Source organism: Schistocerca americana, chromosome X (assembly GCF_021461395.2).
Source record: "Schistocerca americana isolate TAMUIC-IGC-003095 chromosome X, iqSchAmer2.1, whole genome shotgun sequence".
Taxonomy (NCBI): domain Eukaryota; kingdom Metazoa; phylum Arthropoda; class Insecta; order Orthoptera; family Acrididae; genus Schistocerca; species Schistocerca americana.
The window spans coordinates 848,081,014-848,095,697 of record NC_060130.1 but is presented as its reverse complement, the minus strand read 5'-3'; the positions used below and the strand labels follow the sequence as shown (position 1 = coordinate 848,095,697).

The window sequence follows — 14,684 nt, the reverse complement described above, 5'->3', positions numbered from 1 at the left end:
GCGAGCCCAGCTACTCTTGTCCATATCAGTTTGTAGTTGGGTTCATTTTGAACATCGCTAGACCTAGTATTTCTGCTTTTTCTATAAACACTCATCCCCTTGTGGAGACAAATCTATCTTTCCGAAATAAATTCCACGCGTGGCTGAAATATTCTGCCTCGGATTTCAGTTGCTAGTACGATCTGGGGGCGACTGCTTTCTAAGACAGACTTCGCTGCTTATATTCCAGCTGTTAGCTAATATTTTAAACTTCTCAGTCTCTACATTTGCTGTCCCTTTTTGTTGTAAAAGCTGTTTTATCGGATCGGTCTTCAGGTCAACTGCCGGAGTAAGAATATAGTACTCAACAGTTTACCTAATAATACAAATTCTTAAATTTTTAGAATTTTATACACAAGGAGCAGGTGCTTCTCACAATAATATAGACTTCGAGTGTCTTCTCCTTACTGTGCCCAACTGCAACACTTGTCTTGGGCGCACCTGATGGGCTTATCTGCACACGCGAGATCATCAGGCAGCAAACGACTCATCTGTCATCGAGGCTCTGTTGTCTAGGTTTCCGGCTATAGGTGAATAAATAAACTTAGTGATTGGCAGAATGCAGTAGAGGGGAGGAGGATAGTCGGCCTGCAGCCAACCACTTTTAACAAGGCTCTGCATGCACACCCTGCAGCGAGTAGGTGGCCACAGAGAAAGAAATGCGATTGGCTGGTGGCCGACCCTTACACTCTACTCGCCGAAACCTCAATCATAAAGTTATTATAGCCCAAGTATAGTAGGAGTCCCATGGAGATGCGTGGATTCGCACACTCAGCACTGGAAACCACGCCTGACCACGATAGTACGTGACGGCAATGGTCATCCTTAGGGAAGGCAAACTATGGGGAAAACTGGTGGTCAATAGAGTAACATCAAATCTAAATACACCGTCAGATGATAATTTGAAAAAAAAAGGTTCAAATGGCTCTAAGCAGTATGGGACATCTGAGGTCATCAGTCCCGTAGACTTAGAAACTACTTAAACCTAACTAACCTAAGGACATTACATACATTCATGCCCGAGGCAGGATTCGAACCTGCGACCGTAGCAGCAGCGCGGATCCGGACTGAAGCGTCTAGAACCGCTCCACCACAGCGGCCGGCTGATAATTTGATCCTGATACAAAGTCCTCATAGGTGTAACCAATATTTTAAAAATTATCATCGCATAAAGATAACCAAAATTCTGATGTTTCTTCAAAACTTCGTATGAGTTCTATAAAAATTACTACGGAACTTACCGGGATGTCACTGTATGGCGTTATCCAAGCGCTAGCAAGGTATATGGCGATCTCCGCCATACAAACATTAGTTCAGCCGGCAGATGCAAGAAAACGGCAAACAAAGTAATGATCTAATTAGGCACATGTACCGAACAAACATACTAGCACACGCAACAGCATGCATTAGAATTAGTCAAGACCAGTTTGGATATTTAGCATCAGATTCAGACTTTTCGATGCGTAATACATTATTAACTTTGCAAAATCATAGGAGTTTTTAATAAAATTGCGGCCGAACGGTGCACGAGAACTCCGTTTTGCGCACACCATTGAAAGGAGGATGAAACATAATACAGAACTAGTTCCCCACGTGTGCAATAAGTATTATTATTAGAAAGATCTTTCACATTGTCATAAAATTTTTCAAACTGCCATCTATGTAGTACTAATGGTCCTAAAGTCATATTCAAACTCCACAGTACTACAGGGGCAAAATGGCGCTCATTCTGGTACCTACTTTTGGCCACTAAAATCGCAACACCATGGTAGCAACAGCAACAGATATTAAATTGGCGTGAGCGTACAACACGCTCGGATAAGCGAATCATCAACATTTTACGCAACCACTCAAGGCAGGTAGCAGTAACACCATCTACATTCTGTACAGAAAGAAATATTAGGAAGCAGCTTTTCTCATTCGGAAACCGCACTTGAATGTTGTTTGTATGTCAGAAGATTATGTTACGCCTCTTATAAGAAGGAAGAACATCTACCAACACATATCATAACTTGTCTAACTTCCTTTTAAAAGAACAAATTCTTCGAAAACTTAATTTCTCGTGAAGAAATAATACTTGAACGAATATAACTTTCGCCGGCCGTTGTGCTCGAGCGGTTCTAGGCGCTTCAGTCCGGAACCGCGCGGCTGCTACGGTCGCAGGTTCGAATCTTGCCTCTGGCATGGATGTGTGTGATGTCTTCAGGTTAGTTAGGTTTAAGTAGTTCTAAGTCTACTGGACTGATGACCTCGGATGTTAAGTCCCATAGTGCTTAGAGCCATCTGAATATAATTTTCCTTAAATGTATAGACAACAATTTCAACTTAAATGTATGAACAGACAATAAATTCTTCAAGAGAAATAAATGCTGTTTATTATTAAAGCTACTTATAGTTATTCAAATACAGTTAGTTCAATAGTTTAACGACGAATGTATGGCTTGGGCGCTCGTTTACTTGAACAGCTGGGTTCAATTTCCGCACGATTTTGCTTTGGTCATATCAGTCTGAATCATCCTCGTCTGACCATCTCCAGTTCTTCCCCTTTTTGACCATGATGGACATACAAATCTCGTTGCTATCAGTTACGACAAGCTTTCCAGGTTACTGGTGAGCATGGTACTTCCCCAAAACAAAATCATTTGCGTAGTATTCAAGGTGATCTGATCAGAAGGCCCTTAAGTCAGTGAGGGATTCGTTATTAGTTTTGTTCGATGTTACGCGTTGCCATCTTTTTGAGGTTCTACAGGGCTCGTGGGAACTGTGGAATGAGAACCCTCACCAGTGTCTAGGCAGGAGGCTGAGGATGTAAGCTCTTCGCCATGGAGAGGTTCTTCAGCCTCTGAAATATCATTAAGGAACGCAAAACTGTCGTCACTTACGGCATAGCTTTGCATGACACGTCGTCATCGGAGTCCTTAGAACAAAAGTCAATTTGACATTTTCTGAGAAGTTTTCGCTTCTTCGACCTCAGCCATGTTTTCCTTCTTGACTGCACATGCCTTTTTTTTCTTATTCACCAATATCTAGTAGAATAGACGTAACCCTTCTATTTTTGGACTGCTTTGGGAAAAGGGCGGATTTCTTCTGCAGTGATTCATGTTTTACAGAAATTGTTTCTTTTTTAACGATCAGTAATGAAGGGGTTATCTCGCTTAGGTGTGGTGCGAGTTGTCATAGCCATGCCAATTGAGCACATACTTAACTATGCCGACTGCCTCCATGGGGATAGAACACAACCGAAACGTCAGAATCGAAAGATTGTGACACATTCATGCAGCCATAGTTAATCACTATTTCGAAAACCTCCATCAGTAGCACCTGAATACAATTTACAAGTTCACCAGAACAAAAAAATTTACAATCAAAAAATTACTCACCTCTCATAAGAACGACGAAACTTCGTGATGCTTCCAAGCAGACTCAACTTACGGTGGATGGTGCACGTTTACACACTCTCCTCACTAGCGCTGTGACAAGGCTCTAGCTCCACAGTGGCAGGAAATAGAAGCTGTGTGCCAACTAGTCGCTTATACAAACTAACCCTGGTCTCCCCTATCTTATTCTGTTTCTCTACTTTTAGTTAAAAATAAACCTCCCTGACACCTCATCACGGAGTATTTACCTAGAAAAGGAGTTACTGATGTGAAGGAGGAGGATGAAGAAGAAGATGACGAAGAAGAAGAAGAAGAAGAAGAAGAAGAAGAAGAAGAAGAGGACGTCATTTGAAGTTTACACTGCTGCAGCTTCATGCAAATCGTCAATGAGTGTATGATTAGTTTTTGTAAAACTTTCATTTCATTGTACGCTTATCTCCCTACGAATCAAATTAAATCGACAGCTGCGATGAAAGTTTAAATGTCCTGCAAATTTTAGCTGTAGTATCTTTTTCATTTAGCCATTACTCGTTAACTGCAGTGTTTATTTAAGCTACTGACGCTATCTTTCTCACTTTTGTGTGGTTTTATGCCAGTTCACGTAACTCAGGTGTCATGGACTGAGAAATCCAAGCTGATCCAGTGTTTGCAGACTTTCAAAAAACTTTCTATTCAGTAACACATCAACGCCTTCCTTTGCGATATATAGCCGGGTTTACGACCGAACTGAAAATTTTCTGAAAGGATGTAATGCATTGTATTGGGTGGAAAGTCATCTCCAGAGACTGAAATAATGTCTAATGTGCCCCAGTATACATTAACGATTTAGTGGGTGGTATTAACTGCAGTCTTGAGCTTTTCCAGTATGACACAAATATCTGCGAAGGAAAGTTATTGGGTATAAACAGTGGTAATATTCATTAGATGTCGACGGAATATCAGTCTAGCGCAGATATTGGCAACTATAGTTCTTAATGTTGAGAAATACAAAGTTATCCACTTCACATAATGCAAAGCTGCTTGCAGGATTGCCAAGCGGTTCTAGGCTACGGTCGCAGGTTCGAATCCCGCCTCGGGAATGGATGTGTGTGACGTCCTTGGGTTGGTTAGGTTTAAGTAGTTCTAGGGGACTGATGACCTCAGAAGTTAAGTCCTACAGTGCTCAGAGCCATTTGAACCATTTTGCTTGCAGGATTAATGACACACAACTGGAGTAAGTTCACTGATAAAAATATTTGAGAGAAACTATGTGTTTGGATACAAATTAGAACGACCTATAGGCTGAATTTTAGTTGTAAAAGAACGTTGAAATATCTTAACTGGCAGACACTGGTACAAGGACATCGTACCTATAGCAAGAACGTACAAGAGGCAATTTAATGCACATTGGTTTACAAGCAATGATTCTTCTCAATCTCCATCCGAGAACAGAATGGGAAGGAACTTTAGTACAGCGCTGTTCGTGTACCCTCTGGCTTTCAGAGGAATATTGCATGAAAACTACAAGACATAAATAATACAGGCACATAACAGACACTGCATCTCTTCTAGTGCTCAATATGGGCACCATTTACACGAGGAAACGTTACTATGCGCATGCAATTCGTGGAAGTTGCTGCTATGAACTGCCCGGCAAGGCGCTACAGCAGTCCGCTTTGTAAATCAGTTGATTGGTTTGCCTCTCTGCAAGCGCCAACGAAGCCGATGTAAAAATACGTACCTGATGATTTGTCCACAATTTCTGACACAGTTGCTCCCAACCGCCAACTATGCCACGGCGCATATTTCGTATCGAAACATGTATAGGTGCGCTATCCACTGTTATATGTTAGTTTTCTGTATATCTTAGAATTTTGGTGCAGTTGTATTGTGAAACCCTGGAGGTAATTATGAATAACGCCGTATAAAGCATGATAAAAAGTGCCGTCTACTAGCCACTTCAAAATGATTCAGATAATATAAATGTAGATGTAGACTTAAAGGTTGTTAAATTTCTGGCAAACACATTTGAAAGCCACAGTCTCTGGGCCAATGAAGGTCGTTCGTTTAGCGAGCATAGTGTGGGGAACCAAGTGCTGTGTCTACGTGTAGCAACGGTGGCGAGCGAATGAGATTGGTGCTTCCCCGTCACCCAGTCAAGGCCGATCCGGCAGCGCTGAACGTGTGCAAGAGCATTCAGACAAAGCATTGCGCAGCGATCTAAAGTAAAGTTAGATACTTAAATCATGCCACAATACTTTGCCACATGATGTAAAACCGTACCAGTGTTACATATTTTGACTTTCAGCTTGATCCGCTTCTTAGTTTCCACGAAAATCCACTTTTTACGAAATTTCAAAAGCGCGAAATGTTATACAGAAAGATGTAATTTTGGATTTAGCTTCCGTTTTATGTAAAAACGTACTGTAGCGGTTTTATGAAGTTATTTCTTTTATTTTTCATGTTATTAAGTAAAACTTGATTCTTTTTGTACGCAAATTTGTAAAATCATGATGGATTTTTGCAAGTTAGTTACAATGAGACATTACGGCACTACGTTCATTGGAAGTAATGATGGAGCTGTACTAAGTAATTATGTAACTTTACGCCAACGGCCATGTCGCAGCGGTCACATCACCCAACTTTGAGTGCTGTCAGGCTTGGCTAGAGGCTGGATAGGTAACCGTCAGGGTCTGCCAGTTGCTATTGGCAAACGGGGTGCACTCAGCACTTGTGAGGCCAATTGGGGAGCTACTTGACTGAAAAGCACAGCTCCGGTCACGAAAACTAACAACGGCTGGAAGAGGGGTGTGCTGACCACAAGCCCCTGCATATCCGCATCCAGTGACGCCTATTAGCTGAGGATGACTCTGCGGTCGGTCGATACTATTGTACCTTCTGAGGCCTGTTCGGACAGAGTTTAGTTTAGTTTATGTAAATTTTCAGAAGTGAAAACAGCAGAATGGAGACAGTTCAGAAGTCTTAATTTATCCTCGCTTCCATTACAAAAATTCTACTAGAAGTCGCAGTTTAAGAATTAGCTAATTGATATTTTTATGGAACATACATAGAGTACAATATTACTCATGGAAAAATTGGAAAACTTGCTAGTATTCAACTAACAACGATGGGTAACGGGTTGACATTAGTCTGCAGCTCGTAGTCTAGTGGCTAGCGTTGCTGCATCTGGATCACAGGGTCCCGGGTTCGATTCCCGGCCAGGTTGAGGATTTTCTCTGTCCGGGGACGGGGTGTTTGTATCGTCCTCATCATTCCATCATCATTATTTGTGACGGTGGCTAGATTGGGTTGTGTAACAAATTGGGCTGTGTAAAAATTGGGAGTTTGTAGGGGCGCTGATGACCGCACAGTCGAGCACCCCACAAACCAAACGTCTTGTGATCAGAAAAGGTGCCATCTGAGCACTGCTGCAGGCGCTTGAGGCTTTCTAACCACAGGTGTGTTCTGTTTGCCGTCCGGTGCGAAACGGAAGGTCAGTGTAAAAGGATCACTTTATTATTATATAGGGATTCATCCGATCGTCGTCAGTCGTCCGGGATGTACGAGGGAGGACCCAAATGTAACGGAAATTGGGCTGCGGTGGTGAGGGAGAGTGGGGGAACCCATTGTTTGACCACATGTCCGTTACAGTCACGCCATCTGAGTCAGTGTGCGAAGTTGTGTCGCTGTGAGTGCATCGATTCGCCCGAGAGAGCTTTTTAGTATAACAACTTTTTCCATTTCGGCGAAAACGTGATGGCAGATTGTCGAGAGCAACGTGCGGCTGGGAAATTTTGTTTCCCGTTGGGGAAATCAGCCTCGGAAACTGTTGTAATGCTTAAGATTGCTTATGGGGATGCTGCCCTACGTAAAACCAGAACTGCGAGTGGTTTTCACGTTTTAAAAATGGAGAAATGTCAACTGAAGACCAACCCCGTTCAGGACGCCTCTCAACGTCAAGAAGTGACGAAAACGTCGACAAAATCAATGCCCTCGATCGTGAACACCGTCGCCGAACCATTGATCAACTCTGTGAGATATCTGGAATATCATGGAGTTCAATTCAGAGGACTTTATCCGAAGATTTGCTCATGAGAAGGGTTGCAGCCAAATTTGTCCCTCGCCTTCTCGCAGACAAACGAAGGGAGCGCCGACTTCAGGCATGTTTTGAGCTTCAAAATCAGTTCAAAGAGGACCCTGAATTATTTTCCAAGATGATTACTGATGATGAAGTGTGGTGCTATGGATGCGACATCGTAACAACGCAGCAATCAAGCCGGTGGAAGACAAGTGGCTCTCCTCGTCCCAAGAAAGCTCGCCAAGTGAAGTCAAACATCAGGACAGTGCTCATTTGATTCTTCGATTGCAGAGGTGTTGTGCACGCGGAGTTCGTTCCCCCGGGTCTAACTGTCAACCAGGAGTGCTACTAGGAGGTTTTGAAAAGACTTAGAGGGAGTATCCGGAAGAAAAGGGCAGATCTTTGGCGCACAGGTGACTGGTTCTTCCATCATGACAACGCGCCAGGCCACACCGCCCTCTCCATAAAGCAGTTTTTGACCAAAAGCTGCGTGACACCTATTGCCCCCCCCCCCTTACCCTAGTGGATCTAGCCCCCTGTGATTTCCTATTGTTCCCAGACTCAAAATGCATATGAAAGGAAAGCGTTTTGCCACTGTGGGGCAGGTAAAACAAAAGTCGCTGGAAGGCATAAAGAACATTCCGAGATGTGAATTTAAAAATTGTTTTGAACAATGGAAGCATCGTTTGAAGAACTGTGTTGTGGTCGATGGAGAGTGATCAAAAATCTGGTGTAAAAATATTAAGAAATAAAGACGTTATGGCGAATTTCCTGGTTTTTTTTGTCCCCCCTCCCACCCTCGTATCTCGCTACACTTCATGTTGTGACTTACTTGGATCGATGGCCGCGTTTCTTAGTCTCGGCTGGCACTGAAGACAACTGACTTGAACGGTTAGCGGTCGAGTTAGTTACCTCGCATTTTTGTACAAATGTGTAGAGGTGAACCTTCGTGGATTGATAATTTACTGGACATCCTGTGTTTTAGTTTTGATGTTTTTACTTATTGTGCCGCCGATACTGTTGCAGTAAACCGCGTGGCAATTGGTGTACCTTATTTACCACTTGTAAGACGAGCAATTAACTTAATTAATTAACAGATAGAGCTGTAATTAGTAGTACTTGGAACTTCGAGTAGAGATCGTTATTGAACTGCATCGAGTGCTTATTGCGATAGGAAAACCTTAATGAATTTCAAAAACATTAATTTGTGCGTATAAACTTTTCTTGAACATACTAATTTGTTAAAACAAACTTTGATTTATCGCTGTAGTTCTCGACTTCTTTTGATTGTAAGTAGAGAGTTGGAACATCTTATTCCAGTTCAGCGAGCAGGATTGTGGACTTGTGGACGGGAGATTGTGGGCAGCAGGTTTTTCGATTACCTTCTGGCTGCCTGCACGAATAATTTTCTGACTCTTGTTAACGGAAGTGGTATTTGAAATCGCACTAAATGCATAAAAAAACAAGCAAGATCGTATGAAGAAATAACAAAACTCTTAACCCGCCCGACAGTATGGTGACCTTTTCCATTTTAATTGGTTTACGCTTTGCTGCTCTTTACTCACAGTTATAGCCTACAGTTCGGTAGAATGTCGTATCTTTTGATGTGAAATGTAGGTACAACAAACTCTTTATAGTTTTAAAACTGCGCCAACAGTCAGCAAATTTCAACCTCAACGCCAATATTTTGTCGGCTCAGGTGAAGAGTTCTTGTCAGAGGCAAGTGAAGCAACGGAAGGACTCATAATTTTCGCTTGTCCTTCAAAATGAAGGCCGTATTATGTCATCACTATCGTCCATAACTGACCGGATTGTAGGTGGCAGCTACACAATTTCTCACCAGCAAATATCTGCAGAGGAAATGTGTTATCGCTTCGACCCAGTTAGCCGTTCTCGGAGGTGTATGAACGACCTCGTAACCCTGAAGCGAGTGTAGTTTACGAGGCACTGAACTACGTTGCGGAGAGCAACCGATTGCTGAGGTACGCCAGCACAGTTGTAGATAAAACGCCAGCCGAAAACAAGGGCTTATATGTGTCGGTCATATTTCTGCCATTGAGAAACAACTAGGTCTTTATTTCTTTACGTTTGGATATGCTTCTTTGTTTTTTGTCGATAGTTACCGTTAATTTTGATACTATAAAACTGATTTCCTTGTCTGCACTTAGCTGGAACATACTTTCGCACGTCGCTCTGAAATAACTTTATACCGGATGGACAAAGTAAAACTGGCCCGGAAAATTGTTTCACACACCTTAAGATAGGATACCCATCTTACATATTGTGTAGTGATTTAATCTTAAAGCCATTTAGTTCAAATGGAAAGTTCTGTTACATAGCGTCACTGCCAGCTTAACTATGCTTGTTCCACCCGTTACCAAACCGTGTCTTCTTTACTCGTCAGTAATGCCTGCGTGAATTTTACTAATAAAATGATGCAATCTTTTCGTGTGATCAGCCAAGTGGTGACGTCGTCTTGTCGCGACGTTTTGATGACTTTCGTATCCATCATCTTCAAGTGAAGTCTTCGCTTGAAGATGAAAAAAAAGAAGCATATCCAATCGTAAAGAAATAATGGCCTAATTGTTTCGCTATGGCAGTAATGCGACCGACACGTGTAAGCACATGTTTTCGCCTGGTATTTTATCTCGTGTGGCAAGACGCCGCCAACACTCGACTGATCACCCGAGAAGATTTCATCGTTGGAATTTGCCGAGAAAGCATGCAATCACAATAAAAGTACGTCGGTTGTCTGCATTTCAGGTTTTTATTTCTGATGCATATTTCAGAGCGAAAGCTTCATCATCCGGGTTTCAAAGAATCTTTCATGATCTTGTGAAGCAGATCCAACCGCATAATGCGAGAATCTGCTTCCAAGTTGAAATTTTTAGTTTTCACTGCACAGATATATCGTTAGCAAACAGAAGAACGAAAACACTTTGGGAATGAAAAAACCTGAATGCACCATGCGCATAAGCATGAAGCCATTGAGAAAAAACATCCTACATGGACAACCAGTGACGCCCATTTCCTCAATATGCAGGTGCGTCTGCTTCACCAACTCATTATGAAAAACCTCAATTGAATCTTGGAAACCTTGACGATGGAGCTTTCAGCCTGAAATACATATCGGAAATAAAATCTTAAAAGATCGAAATATAGGCAGTCGACTGACTTCTAGTGAAAAAATATATTTTTTTCACTGTTCCTGTGCGCCACAAGAAGCTATTACGGATCTGTTAAAATCTCTGCATGCCTTCAGGCTAGGACATATCTAACAAAATTTCCTTTATCACATACGGTGTTTCTAATTTTGATTGCTGCTCATATCTGTAATGTAACTTGACGTTTTTCGTTTATCTCTTTGTTTTTAATTTTAGTTTCCTCTACGAAACACGACGTATTGATGTTTTGTTCGCGCACAAATGCAGAAGTTATGGCAACAGTCTGAAACATTTAGAATCTATTAGTGTACAAATTAGTGATTATATTTAACAACGACCTGAGCAGAATAATGGTAGACGTAAGGACAGTAATATGTGAGATGACGAACACTGAACTGCACAACCGCCATGTTTCCTGTTGTGGCAACATCTCCAAGAAGTGGCGAGCGCCGTGCTTTTCTTGAGAAGCAATCGAATAGACATCCTTGTTATTTGAAACTTTTATCAACTTGTGAGATTATTCAGCCTTGCTCTTGCAACATTACTACGTTCTTGATTGTTACAGAAGCACAGTCACGCTTCTTGACGGGAAGCTGTAGCAGCAAATCGTACACTTTCAAATGTATTCGGGGGAAAAATTCAGGGAAGTAGATAATATTAACATGGTAGACACAACAGTGTAGAACCTTGGAGTTTATGCGTAACGTAAAAGTTTGAGAGTAGGGGTGGAGGGATAGAAATTCAAATAGTTCAACAGTTCGTGAGAAATGCGTAATACTACCCGGTATTCCACTGATCTGATGACGTCAGACGACCTGAAAGTACACACTACATGATTACAGCTGGCAACGGAAGTGCATTTCAGTTATAAACCGCTCGTCAAAAAGGTTCTGAGAATGATTTTATTCATGGCGCGTGTGTGACGTTAGCACAGTAACGACGGTGAGCAACTGGAACTAACAACCATAAACAACAGATGTGCATTCGACCAGTCAGTAGTGAGTAGATAGTGTGAAATAGTGGACGTGCGGCCGTAGTGTGTCAATGTTGTTTCACAAATGATAATGGAGCAATATCTCTACAACAAGTGTTCAAGACAGTCTCCAGAACATTTTGAAGAAGAGAAAAATGTGTAAAAAATTTGTTCGGCACACCGTGACACTCGAAATACAACGACGCGCGGACGACTGCCATTACTCGATTGCAATGGAAACAATTCTTTTCAGGAAAAAATGATCACGGGTGAGGACAATTGCTGTTATCGATACGAACTACTCGTATAAAACGACAAATTGCGGAATCGGTGTCTGATGGTACGACAAGACTGAAGAACGAGCGAATGTGGCGCGCAAATTGAACATCCGAAAGAAATACCTTTCTGACTGTTTCACATGGTTGTATGAAAGTTCCTTGCGTTGTACTCAACTGCGCGTGTGTTTAGGAGAGGTCTGTGTAGAATACCTGAATCATTAAAACCATCATCTTAACTTTTCTGTTTTTAATAAATCCAGTCTCTAAACTTTTTGGACTGGCTGCGTTCTCTGAGAAGATGAGGGTAACTTCAGTTGAGCAGTAGGCGCAGTGGATATTGAATATGTTTTAGGTGTAAGTGAGGCTATCACGAAGCATATTACACTGTCTATAAAGTCTTCGTCACTTTGCCCCTCGAGTTAAAACTAATTAAAATTGTATAAAGAATAAAAACTATTGTTTATTAAAAGTGGAAGCTTTGTTAGATCAAAGAATAGTGATTTCTGTGGCGAGCGTCACGAAGCACAACAATTCTACTTTGCGAGACTGCGAGACTTTGCGTGTTTCGTCACACTTCTTCGGTGATAGCTTCTATAATTTATATAGTTCTCCATGTCTGCGTCTTACTTACCCAGGGAGAGTGGAAGGCGAGAACATGTTACCAGAAAGCGAAGCACCAAACGTAGAAGGAAGTTTGGGCTTTTTGTGTGGATGGTGTCTCTCAGCATACTTCCTAGCGTTCACACGAGATACTACTCTGGACTGTAACAGATGAGTGAATATCTTGTTGTGGTTTTCACTACGCGTGTGCGCCACCACAAATATGCTGCTTTACATTAAGAGCTCCATTGCCGTCAGATCGGAATTGAACGACGAAGACCGATTTTTACTTGTAATCTGACCTATTCTAAGTTGGATAATTCGATGCAAAACGAATTATTGCTTTACACAGTAGATATCCCACTACGTCACAATTAAATGAATAAATGCCTAACTGGAATAATCTTTGTTTAGGATGTCGCTGTAGCCTGTTCTGTTTATTCAGGATTTTAAGCTATTATTACGACTGGCTAATTATACTACTCTAAGAAACTTCCTGGCAGATTAAAACTGTGTGCCCGACCGAGACTCGAGCTCGGGACCTTTGCCTTTCGCGGGCAAGTTCTCTACCAACTGAGCTACCGAAGCACGACTCACGCCCGGTACTCACAGCTTTACTTCTGCCAGTACCTCGTCTCCAACCTTCCAAACCTTACAGAAGCTCTCCTGCGAAACTTGCAGAACTAGCACTCCTGAAAGAAAGGATATTGCGGAGACATGGCTTAGCCAGAGCCTGGGGGATGTTTCCAGAATGAGATTTTTACTCTGCAGCGGAGTGTGCGCTGATATGAAACTTCCTGGCAGATTAAAACTGTGTGTCCGACCGAGACTCGAACTCGGGACCTTTGCCTTTCGCGGGCAAGTGCTCTACCCGCAGGAGAGCTTCTGTAAGGTTTGGAAGGTAGGAGACGAGGTACTGGCAGAAGTAAAGCTGTGAGTACCGGGCGTGAGTCGTGCTTCGGTAGCTCAGTTGGTAGAGCACTTGCCCGCGAAAGGCAAAGGTCCCGACTTCGAGTCTCGGTCGGGCACACAGTTTTAATCTGCCAGGAAGTTTCATATCAGCGCACACTCCGCTGCAGAGTGAAAATCTCATTCTGTATACTACTCTAATTCGCAGTCTTTGTTTACAAATACATTTAAAAATGGAAAATAAAGAAGGTAGGGAACCGAGTCTAATGAAATTTCGGAAACGGTAAGAAGTGACAACGTGTAGTGTGGAATAGGGAATATCCGTTAAGATCCAAGAAACGACTGTACAACTCAGTTAACGCCTGAGGTGTAAATTAAATGAATCATACGCTCTCTGTACGTGTTATTTCTATTGAAGTCCTTTATCATCAGCCATGACCATTCACTTGACCAGTCATGTGTTACTGACGTCAAGGCTTATTGCAGAACAGTATCGGTATTCTTGACTCTTAGTTACAGCGTCAACAGCACGAGGTTTCCTGACGGTTTTGTTGGTGCTGTTGCGGTATTTAGTATCGTCGTACAGCACTTTATGATCTCCAGCTACGACCCACCTAGTTGGCACAATCGCTACGCACAAATAAAGCTGGAATAAAATTTTCTTCTCTTTCAAAACATCTCTAGAACTCCTTATTACTACTACATACTAAAAACAAAAGAACAGGTGTTTCGCGAACACAAACTAGGAATCTGAGAGTTTCTTTTGTGTCCAGTTGTTGCCCATCGGTTACATTTATAAATAGATGAGAGAGTAGTTCCGGAGAACATCTGACGCAATAGTTACAGCACGAAACTGCTCCTGCACAAACCGATATTATTAAAACTCCATTCACGTTAGTAGCACGGCATCTCCTCTATCTAGCTCGACTTAACATAGTATTAAACGTATTATTAAATCAGAAGTTTTCCTAAATCAAATTGTTGTTAAAGCCCATAGCAGAGGTGTTTTAAGCACTCTTTGTGACATTAATATCGAGACATTGCGACATCTTTCGATAAGCTATTGAACAACAGAATGGAAAATAGGGATATCTATACGTTATTTCCAAAGCCATAACGCAGTAATTTTCGCACACTAGAAAGAAAAAAAAGGACCATTCACTTATGTAGAGAGATCTTTCATCAATGTGGAGAAAAAAACTTCGAAAAACGCATAAAAACGAAATCAGTGCTTGGTCTTAAAGGCATGGCAAGGATATTAGGTTCACAAAAGGCAAAGGGGCAAAT

General features: G+C 42.0%; 1 protein-coding gene across 2 annotated transcripts in view; it reads right to left on the bottom strand.

The window, feature by feature from the left end:
- LOC124554896 (nicotinamidase) overlaps nucleotides 1-14,684 on the bottom strand; it is a 328,203-nt gene that overhangs the window by 284,763 nt on the left and 28,756 nt on the right. The window lies entirely within an intron of this gene.